This window comes from Paramisgurnus dabryanus, chromosome 9 (assembly GCF_030506205.2).
Source record: "Paramisgurnus dabryanus chromosome 9, PD_genome_1.1, whole genome shotgun sequence".
Taxonomy (NCBI): domain Eukaryota; kingdom Metazoa; phylum Chordata; class Actinopteri; order Cypriniformes; family Cobitidae; genus Paramisgurnus; species Paramisgurnus dabryanus.
The window spans coordinates 37,788,651-37,812,107 of record NC_133345.1 but is presented as its reverse complement, the minus strand read 5'-3'; the positions used below and the strand labels follow the sequence as shown (position 1 = coordinate 37,812,107).

The 23,457-nt window shown below is 36.0% G+C and overlaps 1 protein-coding gene across 1 annotated transcript in view; it reads left to right on the top strand.

The window, feature by feature from the left end:
- tspan9a (tetraspanin 9a) overlaps positions 1-23,457 on the top strand; it is a 187,385-nt gene that overhangs the window by 11,997 nt on the left and 151,931 nt on the right. The window contains exon 2 of the mRNA XM_065283516.2: positions 12,462-12,526. The gene's annotated coding sequence lies outside the window, so the exon portion shown is untranslated. The remainder of the gene's footprint in view (positions 1-12,461; positions 12,527-23,457) is intronic.

Genomic DNA, 23,457 nt, shown 5'->3' with positions numbered 1-23,457 from the left:
TAATTGCATTTTTGTGAAGCAATTTTATAAGATATCAGATTCAGAACGGTTATCAAAACATACACAGAGTGTAAAATAATAATATTTTTTTGCTTCAGTTTTTTATAATTTTGGTAAGTGGATCGCCATCTAGTTGATAATAGCGGTATTATAGATAACTATGAAAATTCATCAGGAACACATTTTTTTTTCATGCAAATGTTTCCTTTTAATTGACGAGATAACTCGTCAATGGTGGGGAAAGAGTTAAAGGTGCAGTGTGTAGATTTTAGCACCATCTAGCGGAGACAATGTAGTAATGAAACTCACTCTGTAGAGCATTTTGTCCATTTAGAGCTACTGAATAAACATGGTGGTGCAAAATGGCGACTTCCATGTAAGGGGATCCGCAGTGTATGTAGATAAAACTGCTCTTTTAAGGTAATAAAAACATAACAGTTCATTATTTAAGGTCTTTATACACCACTGATAATATATAGTTATGTATATTATATTGCATTTCTGTCAAGAGATCCTCCTAGAAATTACACAGTGCACCTTTAAAATAACTTGGTGTTTCCCCAAAAAAAGGACATTGATCCATTTTGACAGTTCTGTTATTTTAGTGTGGTATACACAAAGATGGGATTCTTTTACTTCCTTGATTCAGTTAAGGTGCTGATTGTTTCCGCAGTGATGGTGAGGTGATGAGAAATGTGTAAAAGCAGACCAGATGTTGTTTCTCAGTCAAGTTTCTCATTATCATCATCGGACCACTGCTGAAGTATCACAGTATATGTGTTACTATGTGTTGTTGCTCTCTGTTACTTTTCTTAGTGCTGGTCCAGATGGGCCAGTTACAGTGGTTTCTGCAAAGGTTTTTTTGCAAATAATTGTATAGATATTGTGTTTGTGTCTCAGTAAATGATGTTCAAAATGTGTATGCTTTTGTCAGAGCTAAAGGAAAAACATAACAAAATCTTTCATTAGCAACATTTGCTGTTTTATGGTTTCATGTGACATTTAGAGTTTAGTAAATTAAACATCTATCTAGCCACATTAATATTATGTACAACAGTTAAACTTTTCAGCAAATTACCCAAGATTGAACTCTTATTGTACTAAGATTTATATTTATTTGAGATTTTATATATCTCAAATCTTGCAAGCTTTAGTAATTGTAGCAGCATGGTAGCTTGTAAGCGCATGTTTCTCAGCAGACCTTTAAGAGCTTTTCTGTACTATGACCTCTACCTGTCTTTGTAAGCTGCACTTTATGTTAGCTCACTTACAAAATGTTAAATTCTCATTTGTAAGTCGCTTTGGATTAAAGTGTCTGCTAAAGAATAAATAGATGTACATTACATTGTGTGCTTTATAGCACCAAATATCAACATTGTATAAGCTCTACAAATAATACATTCAGGTTGTATTTAGACATATGGGGCAATTTGCTGGACGTGGCTTAAGTCTAGACCATGACTAAAATGCATGTTTGAGCTGTCTTATTTGAAAACAGCTTGCACTGATATATCTTAAAGGGGACATTTCACAAGACTTTTTTAAGATGTAAAATAAATCTTTGGTGCCCCCAGAGTATCTATGTGAAGTTTTAGCTCAAAATGCCATATAGATAATTTATTAATTATAGCATGTTAAAATGGTCACTTTGTAGGTGTGAGCAAAAATATGCAGTTTTTGGGTGTGTCCTTTGAAATGCAAATGAGCTGATCTCTGTACTAAATGGAAGTGCCATGGTTGTATAGTGCAGATTAAGGGGCGGTATTATCCCCTTCTGACGTCACAAGGGGAGATACATTTCAATGACCTATTTTTCACATTTTTACAGAAAATGGTTTACCAAAACTAAGTTACTGGATTGATCTTTTTCATATTTTCTAGGTTGATAGAAGCACTGGGGACCCAAATGTAGCACTTAAACATGGAAAAAGTCAGATTTTCATAATATGTTCCCTTTAAAATATATCAGTGCAATTGTTTTGTCTCAATATGCACATCAGTTATGTTTTTTTTAAAGGTATGTTTGTAAAACTACTTAATATCCCATGAAACTAAGGCCTAGTCCTGCATTAATCTAATCCATATCCTGGAAACTGCCCCATACAATATAAAGTGGATGTGTTCCATGTATAGTTTTTTGTGACCAGCGTGCACAACCTTTTTCAAATTCTGAAAAGCCTCTTGTTTAGTCTGACACTAATAAATGTAAATTTTGTAATAAAAATGTTTGTGCAGTTCGTGCTTGGAGTAACATCTTTTTGTGAGTCTGCATCTAGCGCCGCCCCTGCTGCTACTGAAGGTATTGCATCTGGCCAAGCACTTTTTGAGAGCAGATAGCACTGCTTTCATGCATTATGTATTTGAATGATCTTCATTTAGAGGCTTTATAAATTATTAGTCATGTTTATGATTCAGCAGAAACGTTCATTCTTTTAACAGCTCAAAATTTTTGCATTCACAAGGATCAGCATGATTTCCTCCTGCTGTTTGTCATTGCTAATCATCACAGTGATATTTACCAACATTATAAAAAGAAGAGAAATGCATTGATGCTTTATTATGACTGTGACTCTCTGTGTAAGTATTTTAAAAAATTGTGTGATCAAGGGCCACATTTATCCCTCCTGTGAATGAACATTTTGTAGCTTATTCAATCTTAAAGCACACTGTAGATCTTTAGGCAATAATCTGTACTCTTTTGACAGCTTAGACGTTCATCCTTCTTCTTTTATTACCCCATGCCAGCTCATGGATGACAGTGATCTGTATAAGGGACTTTACCGAAAGACAATGAGAAGAAATAATGGCAAATGCTATAGTGCAACAAAAAGAAATGAAAATATAAGAAGAATCAATGTGTGTACAACTGGGTGATTCTCGCGAAATAAGACTGTCATGAGGTGTCATGAAACATTTTTATAAAAAAGTAAATGCTATCAAAATAAGAAGCATACAGTTACAAACATCTCTTCATGTACTATTTTGCACATGATTTCAAATGACATCATACAAAACAATTTTGTTTTTTTCCACATTTAAGGGGAAACTTTTCATTACCGCAACGTGATTGGATATGGGTTCTTTGACATGGAAATATTTATAATTAAAAAATCTAAAAAATAAAAAGTTTCAGTGCATGTTATACTATAAACATTTACAGTAAAGAAACATGTGGTATTTGGTGATCATTGGTAAATGTAGAGACAATAATAAGGAATTAAAATGTGTCCAAGACCAATTTTCTCATCCTCCGCAACAATTTTCAATCATTGTTTAAGCCCTCAAGGAACTAACATTAAAAAAAACATATTTGGAAGGGACATAATTGGCCACCAGGTAAGCAGTTCTTATTTTTCTCTCCAGATAAAAGTTGAAATTTTGTTTGTCATAGTACCTAGACAACTTTTTAGTTCTCATTACCAAAACATAAGTTTGTAAATGCATATATTTAATGTAATATCATGTTGCGGTAATGATCATTTTTGATAATGATAATCTAAAAATGTACATAATTCTATAGGAAATATTTTTTTAAATCCTGTAAAAATAATAGTAATAGTAAGTTCAGACCTTAATCTTATATGTGCAAAAAAAATTAAAAGGGCTTTTTAAAAATTTTGATGCTGGACACCTTCTAAATCTGGACTTCGTGAGAATCACTGTATCTGTTTTGTAGTTTCATAAACAAATTACGGTAGATTATTAACATTTATCATATAATATTATAGATATAACTGTAATAAATATGTCTCCATTTGTCTGTCAATACTGTATAATTGGTGTACAGCAATTATGACAGAGGGAGGGAGAGAGAAAGTAAAGGAGATAGTGACAGATGTTTAGTCAGAAAGCCTGATTGTATAGTTGGAAACAAACAGATGGACTGTGAGGTAAAATCTGATCATCAGCACTGAAGTTCAAGGTGTGAGTGAAGACTTCATCTGGAATGTTGTGAAGTTTTAGGAAACGAGAGAGAAAGCGAAGGAAAGGAGACATGCGCCGCCAGCCGCTTTTGTCTGCTGCCACTCTGCGTCAAAGAGGATTATCTATGTTATATGACATTAAAGTTGAAACGCTGTTATCATCTGTTGCTGACAGCCAGGATTTGCTTCCTAGTCTGACCGATGACGACCGGGGAGGTGGAAATTTTGCTATTTTATTTTTCCATTTATATTTCTGTCCTGCCCTTTTTATTCACTTAATCCCACCGGCAACGACCGCTGGCCTCAAGACGCAGACGCAATTTTTTTGTGTTGATCTTATTGTGGTGAAATAACAATTACCGCATCCAGGAAATGGAAAGGGTAATTGTCGTCCTCGGCGACGATTTGAATGTGAATATGTTAAGTGTAACGAAAAGTCAACAATTTCGCATCAGCAGATCCCTGCAGCATTCGTTGATCCGTTCACCTCTGAGTTTACATAATTTAAAAGGTTGTCCTAAGAGCTTTGTCCTTTGGAAAGTGTGCCTTTTTGTCTGGCCTGTCGCTGATAAATAGTCATATATTTTTATACCTAATGCTTTTATGGCTGTGCTCCTACTTTTCACCTCCTTGGAGGGCACAGCATCAACCATCAGCAACTTGACACTAGTCTCAGATAGTGAGGATATTCATGAGCTGTGCCTTACAGATATATCATTATACAGTCATGAGGATGTCTGACTGTTTTTCGCATGTCAGGAAGATTTTGTCATGTCATGTTTTTGCTATTGCATGCAAGGGTAGGTGACCATGAGATTTTATCAGGATATGTGTTGCTTCAGATCCTGTCATGGCGGGAAGGTTCGATGGAGCAAGTCAACAAAATGAGAGGGTGTGTTTGGAAAATCACAAGACAGCGGGTCGGTTTTATTACCTGCTATAAAGGTCACATTACACAACACATTAAAGTGTTTCCTACAGAATTCACATGAGTGCTTTTGACTAATTCAATAAAAGATCCAGCTCAGAAATTTCACATTAACATTTATGGATTTGGCTGACTGTTTGCTCCAAAGCATGTAATGTGCACTGGGATCAAACCCAAAAATGTTTGTGCTGTGAATGAACACTCAGGATGTAAATGTTTTATCTTTTTTGTGTCATTTCAGATTTCAATCGCATTTCATGCATGTAGTCATATACTGTCATCTTTTGAATAATACAGTTTCCTTTCATGTGGTTCAGGATTTATCCTAGTCCCAGACTACAATGCATGTTTAAGTTGCATTAATTTCTTAACATACATCAAGTGTCATTGTTTTGTCTCAAGATGCATAGTCAGGTTTGTAAAAACTACTTAAATGTCCTAATGCAACCTAGTCCTGGATTAATTTAAAACCTGTCTGCCCCTACGACCCTTGTGGTTTAGATTATGTAGGGGAGAGTGGGGTAAAGTGAGACATTTTTTACATTTGCTCCCCTCTAAGCGAGCTAAAATGATATATCAGTCAAATTTACACATTTCCCATTAATTCAGGATGTTTCCTAGCTATGGAAATTACCAGAATGTATTCAGGACGAAGAGCAGTGAAAATATGATTGTTTTAAAAAAGGTGGTCTTGTGTCTCACTTTACCCCAGCTTAGGGGTAAACTGAGACAGACCAGAAAAATCAAGGGGGTAAAGTGAACCAGCTCGGGGTAAACTGATCCACTTACTTTTTACACTCTGAAACTACCATAACAGCACATATTGTAACAGATAAAATCCTGACGGCTAGCTTGACAACCACACATTCCAGAACTAATGTTGGAATAGTAACAGAATCAAGGGGATTGGTCAATTAAGAACATTATTTTTCTAAACACTTGAAAGTACAGTAACTCTGAACCAAAATCAAATACAACATAACATAATTCAAAAGTTATATTTTTTGGCCAGTTTTTGCCTTTATTTAACAGTGAGTTTTGAAGAGGACAGGAAAGTACAGGGAGGAGAGAAGGGTATTGGATCGGCAAATGACCACGAGCCGGGAATCGAACTCCCAGAAAGTGTGAAAGCACCACATGTCGGAGCGCTGCCCACTGTAGACCATTGGCTCCGACAATTCAAATTTTTTTAATTAACATTCAAATGACATATAGAACCAGTTAGATTAAAACGCAGTCTGGGGGTCAGAACAAAGGACCCTTAGAGCCAGCTAGTGTCTGCGGGTCAGCGCAAAAGACAATCAGAACCATCTATCAATATTTCTATCCCTTGCAGCTGCTCTTACTGTGGGTTCACAGCAGACGTGAGTTCAACGATTTGTGCAAGTAGATTACATTCAAAGTTAATGCAAAGACACGATCAGACGCATCCTCGCCTGGGGCGATGCGAATGACGCCATATGAGCGGAGCATTTGCCGCGAAAACACGCACTATTCACCTCAAACATGTCTTCGCCCAAGTTGAAAATATTTATCTCGAACGAAAAATTTGCATGACACAATGTTAAATCCCGTGAGTAATCTAGAGTGAATAATGCTACGTACACACCAAATGCGGGGCAGTGCGTTACTTGATCTAGATTACTCGCAGGATTTAACATTGTGTAATGGAATTTTTCGCTCAAGTTGAATAGTTTCAAATTGGGCGAAGACATGTTTGCGGGGAATAGCGCGTGTTTTCGTGGAAAACGCGCCACCCATATCACGTCATTCGCATCGCCACATGCGAGGACGTGTCTGATTGCGTCTTTGCATTGACTTTGTATGTAATCTACTTGCGCAAATTGTTGAACTTGTGTCTGGTGTGAACCCACAGTACCATGATGCCTCGCGTTTGGTGTGTACATAGCATTAGAGACTTCTTTCCTTCCTTGACCTAAGCAGCTGCACTCTCCATCTCCTCAAGGGGTGTTTTTCCCCAGGCTGTCTTCCTGGTGTATTGACTAGGCATAATGGTTTTTCTGCAATGTTTATAACATTAAAAATAAAACATATGTAATGTAATATTACATTAAAATATGTTTTAGACTAAACTGAACTTGTGCCTCATGTCTCACTTTACCCCACATCATTTGTCTCACTTTACCCCACCACCACATTTTGGAAAAAAACTCTCTCTCTTGGAAATTCAGGCTAATCTTCAGCTAGCATCAACACAAGGTTTTATATGTTGGTAGTTCATAAACATGTGTGATATAAGTTTTTCTACCTGAATCAATTTGCTTTGACACAACAGTTGATTAAGTTGACAGCAAGAAAATTTACTTTTACAAGCAAAAAATATATTTTTGTGAAAAAAACATGTCAACCACAGCAGCATGAGGTCCTGTCCTTCATGGCCAAGGGGAAATTTGAGGGGCTTAAAAACATAATGGTCATAGGACCACAAATGTCTTCAGTTGCCTAGATACAGGGGGTGTCTCACTTTACCCGATGTCTCACTTTACCCCACTCTCCCCTACTGTATTTATTTGTCACGGGACGTTTAAAATATCACCTAGCAGACGTTGTAACTGTTTTGTTTAATATGGAGGACTGGGGAAGGTTATAAAGCTCCAATTTTTAAGTGGCGCACAGGGTTACTATAAAGAATCTAGCAGCTTTGTTCCTCTGATTGTGACTTTGATTTACAGCAGATTTGGGCCTCTTCGCCACATTTTAGTAATAACGTTTGTTGCTTTTACAACACCGTGTCCTACCATTAGTATGCTGTTGTGACTGGCTTACTTTTGACTAGGCTAAAGACCGTGATGTGAGCTTTAAAAAAAAAGAGCTTAAAGCTTTTAAAGAAAAGAACCAAATTGATTTTTCTTGAGTCATTAGCCCAGCCACAGCGCTAATAGCTTTCCATTAAGTGACTCGGCCCTCTGACTACATGCATAGAGCCATTTGGCACACAATTAAATAAATGAAAGTTTGTGTCAACAGAACGTTTGAATTATAAACAAGCATCATTTATTCTCATCATGAGACTGTTTAGACTTTGATTAATTTGATTGCTCAGAATGCCATTACAGAACAAAGAGAATGAGCAGCTTTTACATACATTGTTCAAACCACTGGTATGACGTCGACGCTTCTTACAGAAAATGTTTGCACAGCAGACAACATGAATTTTACATTATGTATTTTTACAATTAGTTTCACTCAAAAAATCATATTCAAGCATATTTGCTTATTAGCATTACACTGTAAAAGTGAATTACTTCAATTGGTAACATAAAAAAAATTCAACTTATATGTTAAGTGAAAAAATTTTTGTTGAAAAAAATAGTTGGGTGTTTTCAGTTAAAGTACTGTAGTTTTAAAGTTAATCCAACTTTTCACTTTTAACATTGTATGTGTTAATGTTTTCCGGTTACAATCATCTTATAAAAAATGATACACAGTCTTGTTTGATATCACTGTGAATAACGGACAATTTTTCTGTCAACCCTCCCTTTTTTCCTGGGATTCTACCGTATTTTACCGTTCTTTCCCGCCTATATTCAGTTTAAATAATTACCTGTATTTCCCCAGTATTCTTAGTCTTTCTATAAAAAATCCCACATTGGCATATTTGCTGTTTGCTACATTTACCTCCTGTAAAGCAGGCTGCAGTATGTGTAACATATCACTAAAACGTTGTTTTCAGTAAATATCTAATAATTCTTAAATCAAGAAATTTGGTTTTCAACCTAAGAAAACAAGTCTACTTTTTAGACCAAAAATATCAAATCTAAGTACATTTGTGATTAAAACGAGCAAAAAAAAAGGCCAATGCACTGCAAAAAATTATTTCAAGAAAAAAACATTCTTAGTATTTTGTCTTGTTTTCCGTAAAAATATCTAAAAAATTCTTAAATTAAGATGCTTTTTCTTGATGATAATAAGTCTAATTTTTAGACCGAAAACATATCAAATTTAAGTGATTTTGTGCATAAAACAAGCAAAAAAATCTGCCAATGGGGTAAGCAAATTTTTCTTTAATTTTTCTTGAATTTAGTGTTTAAGAATTCTAACTTCAGAATTTTTAGATATTTTTCAAAAGTCAAAAATACTAAGAAAATGCTTTCTTGAAAATATTTTTTTTTGCAGTGTGGGATACAGTATGAAAATGTTACATAAAATGTTCTTGAATTGAGTGTTTAAGAAAAAAGTTAACTTATTTCAAGATTTTTTTTCTTACCCCTTTTGCAGTTTTTTATTTGCTTGTTTTAAGCACAAATTCACTTAAAATATGTTTTTTATGTCTAAAACTAGCTTTTTTAGGTCATTTTGCTCATCAAGAAAACATGTCTTTATTTAAAAATTGTTGAGTATTTATTTTAAATCTAGATAACAATACCAATTACACTGAAAAAAAAATATTTTCAAGAAAAAAGTCTTATTTTTGTCTTGTTTCAGAAAAAAAATCTTAAATTAAGATGCTTTTTCTTGATGAGCAAAACGACCCAAGAAAATAGTTTTTAGACCAAAAATATCAAATTGAAGTGATTTTGTGCATAAAACATGCATGCAAAAAAATCTGCCAATGGGGTAAGCAAATTTAGCTCATTAAGTGTTTCTCTTTTATTTTAATAAGCAGATTTTAAATGACTGCCTGGAACACCTGTATCCTAATCGCTTCTAGAGTACTGCAGAACGATTAATCCACACGAACCTCCAGCGAGGACATTTTGTCATTACTCCGTAATCTCAGAAAATAGTATTATGGCAAACTTGATATTTTTCTTTGAATCGATTTTAGATGGCAGCCACACCATTAAGGGTTTGTCACAGGTGTTGTGGGGGATTATGTGATTCTGATGTAATAAGGCTGAAGTCCCAAAGAGGTGTGTGTGCGCTTATCAATTGTGGTCTTCAAACATTGTTACTTATGAATGAAGGCTGGACTGATAACATTGTTGCATTTGTGGTTTCGCAAGAAAAGATATCATTGCATCTATGGTGGGTAATGAGAGAGAGAAAGAGAGAGTGAGAGAGAAATCAAAATCTTGTTTTGTCCATATTTGGAAGTACTGAATACTGTATCCATCACGGCATATTCTTGCTGGTAACCTTTGTCAATCTTTTGCTAAAAAAGACTTATTTTAAGCTTAATTGCTCTGAATTATCATATAAAGCTCTTATACCTGTATAAAACTCTGTACATGTTTACTTAAAGGGGAGGTTCAATGGTATTTCATGCATTCTGACTTATTAACACAGTTAATAGAGTTGTTTCCTAATGCTAAACGTAGGCAAAGTGTCAAAAAAGCAGTTGGGCGTGTTACAGAGTATTTCCGTGCCGAATGCACTTCGCAAGGGTTCGTACAAGTTTCGGAAAGTTTTTTTTTTTTGATTACGGGCCCAGCTGACTTTTCAGGGGTCTCTATACGTATCACTTCTTTTTATGGGCACTTCTTCTGGAAAACCCCGCCTACCCGTCGATCAGCGAGAGACTCTAGGGGCCCTATCTTGCACCCAGCGCAATTGACTTTGTCAGTGTCGCATGTATCATTCGTATTTTGCACCGGCGCACAGCGGGTTTTTCCCTCCACAGACGCACGTCGGCAAACTAGGGAATGAACTTGCGCTCCCTGGGCAGTTCAGCGCAAAACAGGAGGCGTGTTGCGGAACAAACCATCCCTGATGCCATTTTGCAGTTTCAAAAAAAAATTGCGCCACTGACCAAAAAAAAAACTAGTCTAAAGTAAGTGTCGCGTTGCGCGTGGTTCATTATGCTATTTTAAGGGCGCATGCTTGACCATAATGTATAGCGTACACAACGTGCACACACTTTGCTTATCTAATCTACACAGATGCAACAGTTATTTTTTGCAAATCATAAATTGTTACAATAAAAAATATTAACACATGAGATAAGGGAAATCATAGTGGTGAGCATTGTGGTGATAGTTTTTATTTATTGTGTGGCTGCGTTAAAAAATTCTCATGCAAATAACGATTAAAATATTTAAATAAGTTTGTTGTGTGGCTGTATTACATTTATTTTATGTAAATAATAATTAAAATGTTTTCATAAGAAACCTTAATGTAAATTAACTTGATTTGTAAGTTTACTTTGGGGTTGGACCTTGCTTGCGTTTCTTGGGTCCGAATTCAAAACAGCGATGTCCTCAGCTGGCGTCAGGTCCTGTGTAGAGGAAGATCCACCTCCCATTACACGGCGTGGCCTATTTATGCTGGCAAGCTTGGGATTACCCGTCTCCTGACATCATTGTAGCGCTTGGCGCAACGATGGGGATGCCAGCTGATGAGACAATTGTGGCTATTTCCTCTCACACCTGTTTAACCTACGCTGATTTGGGCGGGTTTCTCCTATCCCCATACAAAAGAACTTCTCTGTCTTTGACTCCTCTTACAAGAATGTGGGTCTCCTTGGCTGTGAACCGCTCCTGGCGTGCGCCTGGTAAATCCGTCATAATAATAGCAACCCGCCATGGAACTTGCACCCTTGCGTTTAAAGGGAATGTTGGATAACATTCTGATTGGTTTATTTGACGTTACGCCCAAACCACACCTATGAATAATGAACCTACTTCAGACCAACCCCTTATTGATTTGCGCCTGGCGCAAGAGTTATTTCTCCCGCCGGGAAAATAGCAACAGCGCCCAAGATCCGCCCACAAAGTCACTTGCGCTTTGCGCTTCGCACTTGCGTTTCAGATCGTTAAAATAGGGACCTAGAACTTACAAAAATCACATCATGCAACATCTTTGTTTAATTTCAAAACTCAACAATGGCACGAAAGAAGAAAGGGTTTTTGGATGTAAGGAGAAGAAAGTCAGCCTTATGGAAATGATGGATATAGTTTATTATCCGGTGTAGCAGCGGAGTTTTGCGTGTGTGTTTGATGCGCTGGATTTCATTGAAAAGTCCCAACCGGGTCATGAGTTGAATGCGGTAAGTAAAACTTGTTGGAAATAGGCGCGTGCATATTATAAAAATGACAGGAACATGTAGTGAATCATAAGTTATATAGTGTTGTGTAGTGTTGCATGACTCGTACTCGCTCCTCCTGCAGCTCGTAACTCCTCCTTCTTAATTTTTTCATACGTTATCAGAAAGAAACAGTAAAACTAATCTTTTTTTATAAATCTGATTAAACTAAATACTCTTCAGAGATATTAAGGATGTAATACTACTCTATAGGTACTCCAGATTAACATCAGAAATGCAGAAACAGCGTGTGTTATGTGAGCTTTAAAACACAAGCTGTGGACTCTGACATAATATTAGTGCAAATCAATTTAAACACGTCATTTCTCCTGCTCCCGTTTAAACAAAAGCAAAGGGACTCAGACAGACCATCCCCTCATTATTCAGGACAAAAGCGGTTGAAAGTGAACAAAAGAGACAGATAAATATACCGGGTGTTAACGTGAATGCGTCTCTCTCATCCACTTGCAATCCAATCGAACAAAACGCATCTTAATACCAGGTATAAACAGCCCCTAGTATATCTTCTGTTTCTGTATGCATACAGCTTATTTGGTTCATCAATAGAAGATCAATTCATATTCATATAGCTTTCATTGATTTTTTTTATTGTGTTTTTTTACAGAAGCTGATTTGAATTCTGAAGTCTGAATCCAAGACAAAGCAGCTCCGTTTACTGAAGTCCTGCAGGTAAATTAATGACACACATATTGATATTTTTACTCTCAGTAAGCTCTCTAGTGAAAATATTTGCATCTCTACCGATTTCCTTCCTCATTTCCTGCTCTCTCGAGTCCGAATTTCCCCTTTCTCACCGTGCACACATGCAGGGTAAAGTCAGGTTAACGCATGGGGTGATCCGGAGATTGATAAATTTGCAGGCGTTTGCTATTTTTTTATGTTTTGCCGCAGCAGAGGAATAGTCTGGTCTTTCATCATTCATGTCCAGGGAGGCATGTTGGTATTTCCATCTCTACAACATCACAACACAGATGCTCTCGCTCGGCAGAGGATCAGGCACATCCATATATATCCGTCTGTATGTGGGAGATTGTGTTTGTTTTTTGCAAGCGAGTTTGCTTGTCAGTTTGTCTATGCATGTGTGCTTTTTGTGTTTGTCTTGCAAGGTTACTGACAAAACAGATTAAAGTGTGTTTATCCTCAAGGAGTGAACAGTTAAAAATGCCCGCCTGTCAGAAGGATCAACTCCCTTGTCACACACAGGTAGCCTCTGCGGCACTTATGTCTTGGTTTATGAATCACAGGGAGGTTTATTTAAGGAGATTGGGACCTGGGAGGTTACATGTCCTGAGTGTAAAGGTGATGTGTGTATTTTTTAAAAAAAGCTTCATGATAAAGTTTAAAGAGCAACTATGGTCCGATTCACAATTTTACATTTCCTTTGGTGTGTAAGTGTGTATTAGTACATGTTAATGATATGCGAAAATACAAACCCAACGTAAACGATGACGCAATTTATCGTTTCCAACATAAATCTGTCAAACATGGTAAGGAGCGTCACATTTCCGGCTGACATCAGAGGCATTCAGACCAATCACAACGTTGTTGTTCAGCGCTTTTCAAATCTGTGCATTTCAGGAAGAGAGCAAAATCTGGAGCTACAAAATGTATGGTTTGTGTAAAATAATGTGTTTTAACCATAAACCACGCGAACACATTGCATTACACCAAATGCACAAAATAATGTTGTTTTTAGCAATAAAATAGGTGCACTTTAATACAAATCCCAACATGGTAACATTGGCTCCACCAGTAATGTGAGTTTGGGTTGTGATCTTTTTGGGTAAATAATTTGCAATTCTGTTTGCAGATATTAGTGATGCATAAATTACAAACTTCACCTTTAATAATCCTGAACTGCTGTTACATTCATCTCCGGTGCAGGAAAACATTGCATATAATTTGCATGTTGATGCTGTAGTGTGTTTGTAAACTGGATGGTTGCTCTTCAGGGTAATTAATAAATGAAAACCTAAGTGTTGGTCCAATAAGCATAAGCTCAAACCTAACTATTTACTATATTTATTTTTATCAACTTATTTTGATTACTATTTATTTGATTTGGGCAGTCATTGCCTAATGGTTAGAGAGTCAGGCTTGTGACCCGAGACTTTGAGTCTCATGCCTGGATGCAACTGAGGTGCCCTTGAGCAATTCAGCTGGGTGATTCTCACAAAATCCAGACTTAGAAGGTGTCCAGCATCAGATTTTTTACCTGTCAAAATGATGATTCTTTGATCATTGATCATCTTCCACACATATAGCCATATGCACAACTGTGATTACAAACGTCTGTTTACCTCGATCACTGCTGATGCTTCTCCAAAAACGTACACAATCCATTGCTTCTGCTGCTTTTGCTACGATACTGTAACATTCCCGTGGACACTGCCTGCTTGCAATCTGCATGTGTAACTGCACATCGAGGCGAAAAAATGATACCCTATGGTATACAGGCTATGGTGTAGGTCCTGCGCAAAAGTATAAATTGCACTAAATAGGTTTTAGAATCGGTTATTCAAAAGAGCTATGGTAGGATAGTCAGATTTAACTCGGATTGGAGTTCAATGTTAAAATTTCATTGCACATTAACATATAAATAACAATAGAAGATCTAAGCATTTTACTTTTCTCAAGTATTGCAGCAAACACAAAGATGAAGAGAAACCATCAAACAGGTAAGGGATAAAATGAAAAGGTGTTCACCTATAGAAAGGGTTTTTGTGGTTGAAGTTGTGCACATTAAGGCAAGTAAGTGAAATCTTGGCACCGGGCAAACAGGCTGATCGAGTGAACTGTGTGTCCAATCAAAGTAAACTGTCATCTCGCATCTCCACAGACCATCCATAGCTCCTTTTGCTTCAGAATCACATTTTAAATCACTTCACCCATTACTGTTTTACCTCAAGTGACCCAACTAGGCTCCTACGCACGGATAACGCCATGACAAATTTAATTACGTTGAGAGATTAATGCTAAGAGATTAAGGCTAAATGCTTAAGTAAATAAATTTTTCCCATTTGTATTGTCACTTGAGATGTATTCCTCCATCCTTCAGTTTTCTTACCCATTGCTGATATGCAATCTTTTATTTGGTATTTTTCTGTGTGGGTCGGCATCGTTTTTCTATCTTGCATATGGTGAAAAGACATTGCTTTTTGAGTGGTTTGCAATGCATAACCGCCACCTGCCTTGCCTGTTTATTTCCTTAGACTTTTATTGCCACAGCTAAACAGTGAGATCCTCTGAGATGGCTGTGCATTCATGATGTCTTATTGTTAGAAAGGATTTTTTGGGCATGTCATTAAACTCATTATTTCAGTGTTAATAACAAGAGAATGTAAAGTATGTGCTAATTATTTTTGGTTGGAGGTGTTGTTTGGCAATGGTTAACAATATTAAGTATTAAGAGTGATTATCTGCAGTTTGTGTAATTATTCAATGTGATAATATGCTAAATGCCCTCACTACAACAAATCATATCCTTTATTCTTTACAAGTACACTATATGAGCAACTGTACACACCATTTAATTATTGAGTTCAAGAGTCTCAAAATAGTAATTTTGGTAAATTACCACATATTTACCAGAATGACTTTACCAGTAAATACAAAGATGTGCGGTTTAAACACACAACACGTTACATCTTTTTACCAATAAGATATCATTCACACATCAGTACTAGAATACCATTAAGGTGAGAAAGCGGAAAATATAGGAGAACAGGGATGAAAGTAATGTGGAAGTAACAAAGCGATTTTCTACAAGCCCTGATTACATTTGCATTCCAAACTATGATAGCATCTTTAGCTTGCAACCCTTGACAGAGTTGACAAATATTGCATTATTTTTATCAACGTTTGCGTGTGTAGGTCCAGAAAGCTGTTTTTCAACCATGATAAGTAAATTCCTAAAGCAGTCATTTTTTTTCTTAAAACTCGTTGTGTATCTTGTTTCATGTGTCACAGTACTGATTAGGGCCCCAAGCAAAAATACAAAATAAAACTATTTTGAGATTAAAGTCATTATAATGCGAGATTTAACTAATAATATAGCGAGAATAAAAAGTCGTAATATAGTGAGAATACATTCGTAAAATAGCGAGAATAAAGTCTTAATATAGCGAGAATAAAGTCATAAAATAGCGAAAATAAAGTCGTAATATAGCAAGAATAAAAAGTTTTAAATAATGTTGAGAATTAAATATATAGAGAGAATTAAAAGTCATAATATAGCGAGAATAAAGTCGTAATATAGCAAGAATAAAATCGTAATATAGCGAGAACAAAAAGCCGTAATATACCAAGAATAAAAAGTCATAAATAATGTTGCAATGTATAGAGAATTAAAAGTCGTAATATAGCAAGAATAAAGTCGTGATATAGCGAGAATAAAGTCGTAATATAGCTAGAATAAAGTCGTAATATAGCGAGAATGAAAAGCCGTAAACAAAGTCGCAATATATCGAGAATAAAAAGTCGTAATATAATGAGAATAAAGTGGTAATATAGGGAGAATAAAGTGGTAATATAGGGAGAATAAAGTGGTAATATAGGGAGAATAAAGTGGTAATATAGGGAGAAACAAGTCGTAATATAGGGAGAATCAAGTCTTAATATAGGGACAATAAAGTCTTAATATAAGGACAATAAAGTCATAATATAGCAAGAATAAAAAGTTTTAAATAATGTTGCAATATATAGAGAATTAAAAGTCGTAATATAGCAAGAATAAAGTCGTGATATAGCGAGAATAAAGTCGTAATATAGCTAGAATAAAGTCGCAATATACCGAGAATAAAAAGCCGTAAACAAAGTTGCAATATATCGAGAATAAAGTGGTAATATATGGAGAATAAAGTGGTAATATATGGAGAATAAAGTGGTAATATATGGATAATAAAGTGGTAATATATGGATAATAAAGTGGTAATATATGGAGAATAAAGTGGTAATGTAGGGAGAATAAAGTGGTAATATAGGGAGAATAAAGTCGAAATATAGGGAGAATAAAGTCTTAATATAGGGAAAATAAAGTCGTAATATAGCAAGAATAAAAAGTTTTAAATAATGTTGCAATATATAGAGAATTAAAAGTCATAATTTAGCGAGAATAAAGTCGTAATATAGCAAGAATAAAATTGAAATATAGCGAGAACAAAAAGCCGTAATATACCAAAAATAAAAAGTTGTAAATAATGTTGCAATATATAGAGAATTAAAAGTCGTAATATACCTAGAATAAAGTCGTAATATAGCGAGAATAAAAAGTTGTAATATATTGAGAACAAAAAGCCGTAATATACCAAGAATAAAAAGCCGTAAACAAAGTCGCAATATATCGAGAATAAAAAGTCGTAATATAACGAGAATAAAGTGAGAATATATGGAGAATAAAGTGGTAATATATGGAGAATAAAGTGGTAATATATGGAGAATAAAGTCGTAATATAGGGACAATAAAGTCTTAATATAGGAAGAATAAAGTCGTAATATAGCGAGAATGAAGTCGTAATATAGCGAGAATGAAGTCGTAATATAGCGAGAATGAAGTCGCAATATAGCGAGAATGAAGTCGCAATATAGCGAGAATGAAGTCGCAATATAGCGAGAATGAAGTCGCAATATAGCGAGAATGAAGTCGCAATATAGCGAGAATGAAGTCGCAATATAGCGAGAATGAAGTCGCAATATAGCGAGAATAAAGTCGCAATATAGCGAGAATAAAGTCGCAATATAGAGTTAGAATAAAGTCGCAATATAGAGTTAGAATAAAGTCGCAATATAGCGAGAATAAAGTCGCAATATAGCGAGAATAAAGTCGCAATATAGCGAGAATAAAGTCGCAATATAGCGAGAATAAAGTCGCAATATAGCGAGAATAAAGTCGCAATATAGCGAGAATAAAGTCGCAATATAGCGAGAATAAAGTCGCAATATAGCGAGAATAAAGTCGCAATATAGCGAGAATAAAGTCGCAATATAGCGAGAATAAAGTCGCAATATAGCGAGAATAAAGTCATCATTTTACATTAACATGTTTGTAGTAATGTGTACAAGCAGGTACCAGATACCAAATTACATACCTGCCTTATTAATAAAACACTGTCAGTATTTTTGTTGTGTTGCTGACGCTTGCACAGTTGCTATTGACCAAACAACCTTGTATTGACTTCAAACTGAACTATAGAAGAAAACATTCACAACCTGCAACCAGAACAGCAGTAATGTTTACAAATTAGGCTTCACAAGGACTTGGACAATTCTGGAAGCTTTTAAACAACTTTGGTAAAGAGATGCGGGTAGTAATTCCAGTTGTTCATGACTTTAAGTAGCAAGTGTGTGGTACGATACGTCTCTAAACAGCACAGGGATAAACGGGTCATCTGTCAGAACATTATGATTGGCCCGAATCTGTCAGCGTGTTCTGATCATGCGTGCTCTTACCAGTAATCCTATTTTCTGTTCACACATAGCATCATACCAGTAAATTACTGATAATCTTACCACATCTCTTATTGGTAAATTTACAGTACAAATTTACCAGAAAGGTTCAGTTCACACATTTTTTTTTAAGCAGTAATTTACACTAAAGACTGTATGTGTGAATGGGACTTATGAGACCCATTGCCACAGGTTTATAAACATGGCCTGGACGGAGCCCTGAACTCAACCCCATCAAACACCAATGGGATAAACTGGATCAAAGATTGCAAGCCAGGCCTTCCTGTCTAACATCTGTGCCTGACCTCATAAAAGCGCTACATAATTAATTGGCACAAATTTCTAACAGAAGAGTAAAAATTGTAAAAGCTGCAAAGGGGGAACCAACGGCATATTAAAGTGTAATATACTTGAATAAGAGCCAAGCTGCTAATTTCTGTCAAAAATGACGACATTGATGTATAAGCCTTTCTGTGTAATTAATGCATATTGAACTTGGCACAAAGAGAGCTGTATTTTTTAGATATGTATTTAAAGTTAAATCCCAGATTGTTATTTTGGCTCTAAATTTGTGAACCCTATTTGTGTATGCCAGTACTCACAAGCTAGAATCAACAATCTCAGTACAAACTTAATTGTTATCACAGATCCCTGGTTACTTGTTTATCGATTAAGCCATTATAGAATATATTGTTTTTCTTATCACTTAAATGAATTGATTGAGAGGTCCGGCACTTAAATTAGCCCATTCATACCCTCTTGGCTAAATTGAGTTTGAATGAACACCTCAAATCTGGTCTGGTTAGTGATGACGCCAGTAATGATACTTGATTGAAGTCCACTTACAAAAGGCGCTATATGAACTATTCTCTCTGTCTGCCTTCACTTCAATTATAAGGTTTCAATCCCCTGCTGCATACTTCTCATCAAGCTTGTTTTGCTCGTAATAAATATAATTAACTTTGAAAAGTGGTGCAAGTGCAAAAATGAACATGCAACGAACACTCATCTGAACATGCACCATCTCCCAACCGAGTCCTTCGGTATACTTGAATGATTTGAAAGATTTGGTCATTTTGACACGTGTAGGGTTTCTGATTTTCTCCTTCACTCTCATGACACGAGACGTTCAGAATCATTTTCTGTGCAATGCATCGTGTTACCATTTTGTGTGAGCGATTGTCATTCAGAGCAGGCGACGGGTGCAGACCTGGGCTCCATTTTGAACAGCAGTGAAAACATACAGAGTCTTTGATTGATGACTTTCAGTCTCAGTAAAATGATACAGCCCCCACCACACAGTCATACCTGTGATATTAAATTGCAAATTGTCTCTGCATTGGTAATAGTATGCATGCTTGAGTCATAAATCCCTGAGTCATGTTAGCTCATCCACAGATGTTTCTCATACCTGTGTAGTGATGAAGGCTGGGATCGGTTGTCCTAGATCAGCTTAGAACTTTGTACCTGAAATAGCACAAAGTCAAACAAAAATGATACAGAATTTAATTCAGCGCCGTGCTCTGTTTGTTGCCGCAAGTGCATCAACAGCATCATTTCCATCAATTTAGTCGTATGCCAGCCACCTGTTCAATATCTGAGAGACAGGTGTGTTATTTCAGCACAGATGAATTTCAGCAATAATTTACACCTTTAGTCACAAGAAAAAAGTTTCACACGAATGTTGGGTGAAAGGGAAATTACCCAGAGATTATTATGGTGTATGGAAATAGTAATCAGTTATGTGTTGCAACAGCTGTTTGTGTCACTTTTAAACGACTTAATGAATAATGAAACAGGAGACCTGTGTTATTTTCTAGTAAAATACCTAAACATCCCTCAAACAAAATGGAAAAATAAGTGTTTTATGTTAAATCTCACAGAAATGTGTTAGGTTTATATAAACTAGAGATGTTTATTTCAGATAATTTTCACGACCGACAACCACAGCTTGTAAATCGAACATTAACCGTTAACTGATAAGATTTGGATATATTAAATTGTAATTAAGTAAAAATACAGTTGACTGTTGTTTGTGACCTGGTAAAAATTGCTGTAGTTATGCACCTGTTTGCCAGTAACGTACTGCACTGCAAAAAAAATTTTTTAAGAAATAAATTCTTAGTATTTTTGTCTTGTTTTCAGTAAAATATATAAAAATTCTTAAATTAAGATGCTTTTTCTTGATGAGCAAAACAACCCAAGAAAATAAGTCTAGTTTTTAGACCAAAATATCAAATTTAAGTGATTTTGTATATAAAACAAGCAAAAAAATCTGCCAATGGGGTAAATGTAAGAATTTTTAGATATTTTTACTGAAAACAAGACAAAAATATTAAGATATTTTTTTTGAAAATAATTTTTTGCAGTGTATTTTGCAGTGAAAACAAGACAAATTACTAAGTAAGAAAGTCGTTTTTTTGCAGAGTACTGGCACCAGTTTTTTCAAAGTTAAATGAACATTAAACATTAACAAGTCTTTGGGCCCTATCTTGCACCCAGCGCAATTGCCTTGTCAGTGACGCATGTATCATTCGTATTTTGCACCGGCGCACAGCGGGTTTTTTCCCTCCACAGACGCACGTCGGCAAACTAGGGAATGAACCTGCGCTCCCTGGGTGGTTCAGCGCAAAAAAGGAGGCGTGTTCCGGCACAAACCATCCCTGATGCTATTTTCCAATTTCAAAAAACAATTGAGCCACTGACCAAAAAAAAACTAGTCTAAAGTCAGTGGCGCGTTGCGCGTGGTTCATTATGCTATTTTAAGGGCGCATACTTGACCATAATGTATAGCGTGCACAACGCGCACACACTTTGCTTATCTAATCACAGATGCAACAGTTATTTTTGCAAATCATAAATTGTTACAATAAAAAATATTAACACATGAGATAAGGGGAATCATAGTGGTGAACATTGTGGTGATAGTTTTTATTTATTGTGTGGCTGCGTTAAAAAATTCTCATGCAAATAACGATTAAAATATTTTCATAAGTTTGTTGTGTGGCTGTATTACATTTATTTTATGTAAATAATAATTAAAATGTTTTCATAAGAAACCTTAATGTATATGAACTTGATTTGTAAGTTTACTTTGGGGTTGGACCTTGCTTGCGTTTCTTGGGTCCGATTTCAAAGCCCCCAAACCCTTTTTGGGCGGATTTCTCCCATCCCCATACAAAACAACTTCTCTGTCTTTGACTGCTCTTACAAGAACGTCGGTCTCCGCAGCTGTGAACCGCTCCTGGCCTGCGCCTGGTAAATCCGTCATAATAATAGCAACCCGCCATGGAACTTGCGCACTTGTGTTTAAAGGGAATGTTGGATAGCGTTCTGATTGGTTTATTTGATGTTACGCCCAAACCACACCTATGAATAATGAACCTACTTCAGACCAACCTTATTGATTTGCGCCTGGCGCAAGAGTTATTTCTCTCGCCGGGAAAATAGCAACAGCGCCCAAGATCCGCCCACAAAGTCACTTGCGCGTTGCGCTTCGCACTTGCGTTTCAGATCGTTAAAATAGGGCCCTTTGTCTTTACAGAATAAAACTTTAAAATAACAGCATCATGCAAAGCATTCTGGGAACCAGAAATCCTTTTTCAGTTTTTTGGTTCCCAGAATGCTTTGCATGATGGTGTTATTTTATAGTTTTATTCTGTAAAGATAAAGACTTGTTAATGTTTAATGTTCATTTAACTTTGCACAAACTGTTGCCAGTAAATAATAGACATTTATATCCACAGTAAGTTACTGGCAAACAGCTGCCAGCAATACTGTAATATCATGAACATTTCATTTAATGCATCTCCGTGCAGCTTCCAAACCATACTCAAGCCCGACACATATGCAGTATAAATGATTTCTCATACAAATGATTACCTTACCAGACAGTCAGGGCCGCAATAATTTGCATCATTTATAGGTCATTCACAAATTAAGGATAGAAAAGTGGCGAAATGTCTGTAGGCACATGTTGACACACACAGTACATGAACAAATATTTTAGAGGGGAACCGATAAATGCCGATATACACTTATAATACATGGCTGATAACTATTCTAAATCGCACAGCCGTTATTATTCACATCTATTTCATGTACTACGGCTTTTGATCGGTAAGTCCTTATCGGTCCGAAATCACTGTTAGTTTGAGTCGTTTATAACATGCATTTGAAAAAGCAACACTTGTCAAACATAATCATTATACATAATCTTTAGTATCATGAAAGTACCTAAAAAGGTTTGAAGAACAGCAATATAAATATATCCATAACCATTTCCTGGAGCTGCGTGTCATAGCTGTGTCTGTATGGTTTTTCGTCTACAGCACATATTGAGTTTCTGCACGAGAGCGCCCTCTGGCTTTTGGATGTAGCGGCATTTCACCGTAATTCATTGAGAAGCATAGTAAGCATCATCAGCCGATATATCGGTGCACCCCTAAACTATATATTTTTTTCTTTTAAATGATCATAAATTATTTGCTTCAGTTAACCAGTCAATATGAGGATCCCTAATATAAACATTTCATGATTACACTAGTAAAAAAGCAAAGCAAGACAAAAATAGTAATTAGGAGGATAATTTCTTTCAATGTGTGTAGAATCCCTCAGATCTGATATAATCTGGTTGAGTTGCATTGGAATTCTGTGGTCTGTGTTGGGAATGGCTTTAGATCCTATGGAGTTATGTTTGGAATGCTAATGGTGGATGGAGATGGAGAAGATTTTGCAGTCCTTACCTTTGGGGCTGATGTGAGGAGACAAGAATCAGGAATATGGCAGAATTAGAGTGAAACCACTTTACGCCTGTAACCTTGAAGCAGGTTGGAAAGTCGGACGGTTTTGCTGCTGTGTGTTTAAACATGACTATAAATATAAGGTGATGGCTTGTGAGAAAACCATGGCACTGTGCTCGAATGCACTCATGTACTGCACGATAATACTGTACATAGAAATCCCAGTCATATATGTAAGCAATAAGGTACAACGTGAACCATAAAGTAGTGCCTGCAACCCCTTCAGCCATGACTTATTTGCGATACAGCACTAGCCTCAAGTACCTTATTGTTTTAATAAAATGGTTATCACATAGTACAAATATTATAGGGACAGGTCACCAAAAATTGAAAATGACCCCATGATTTACTTGC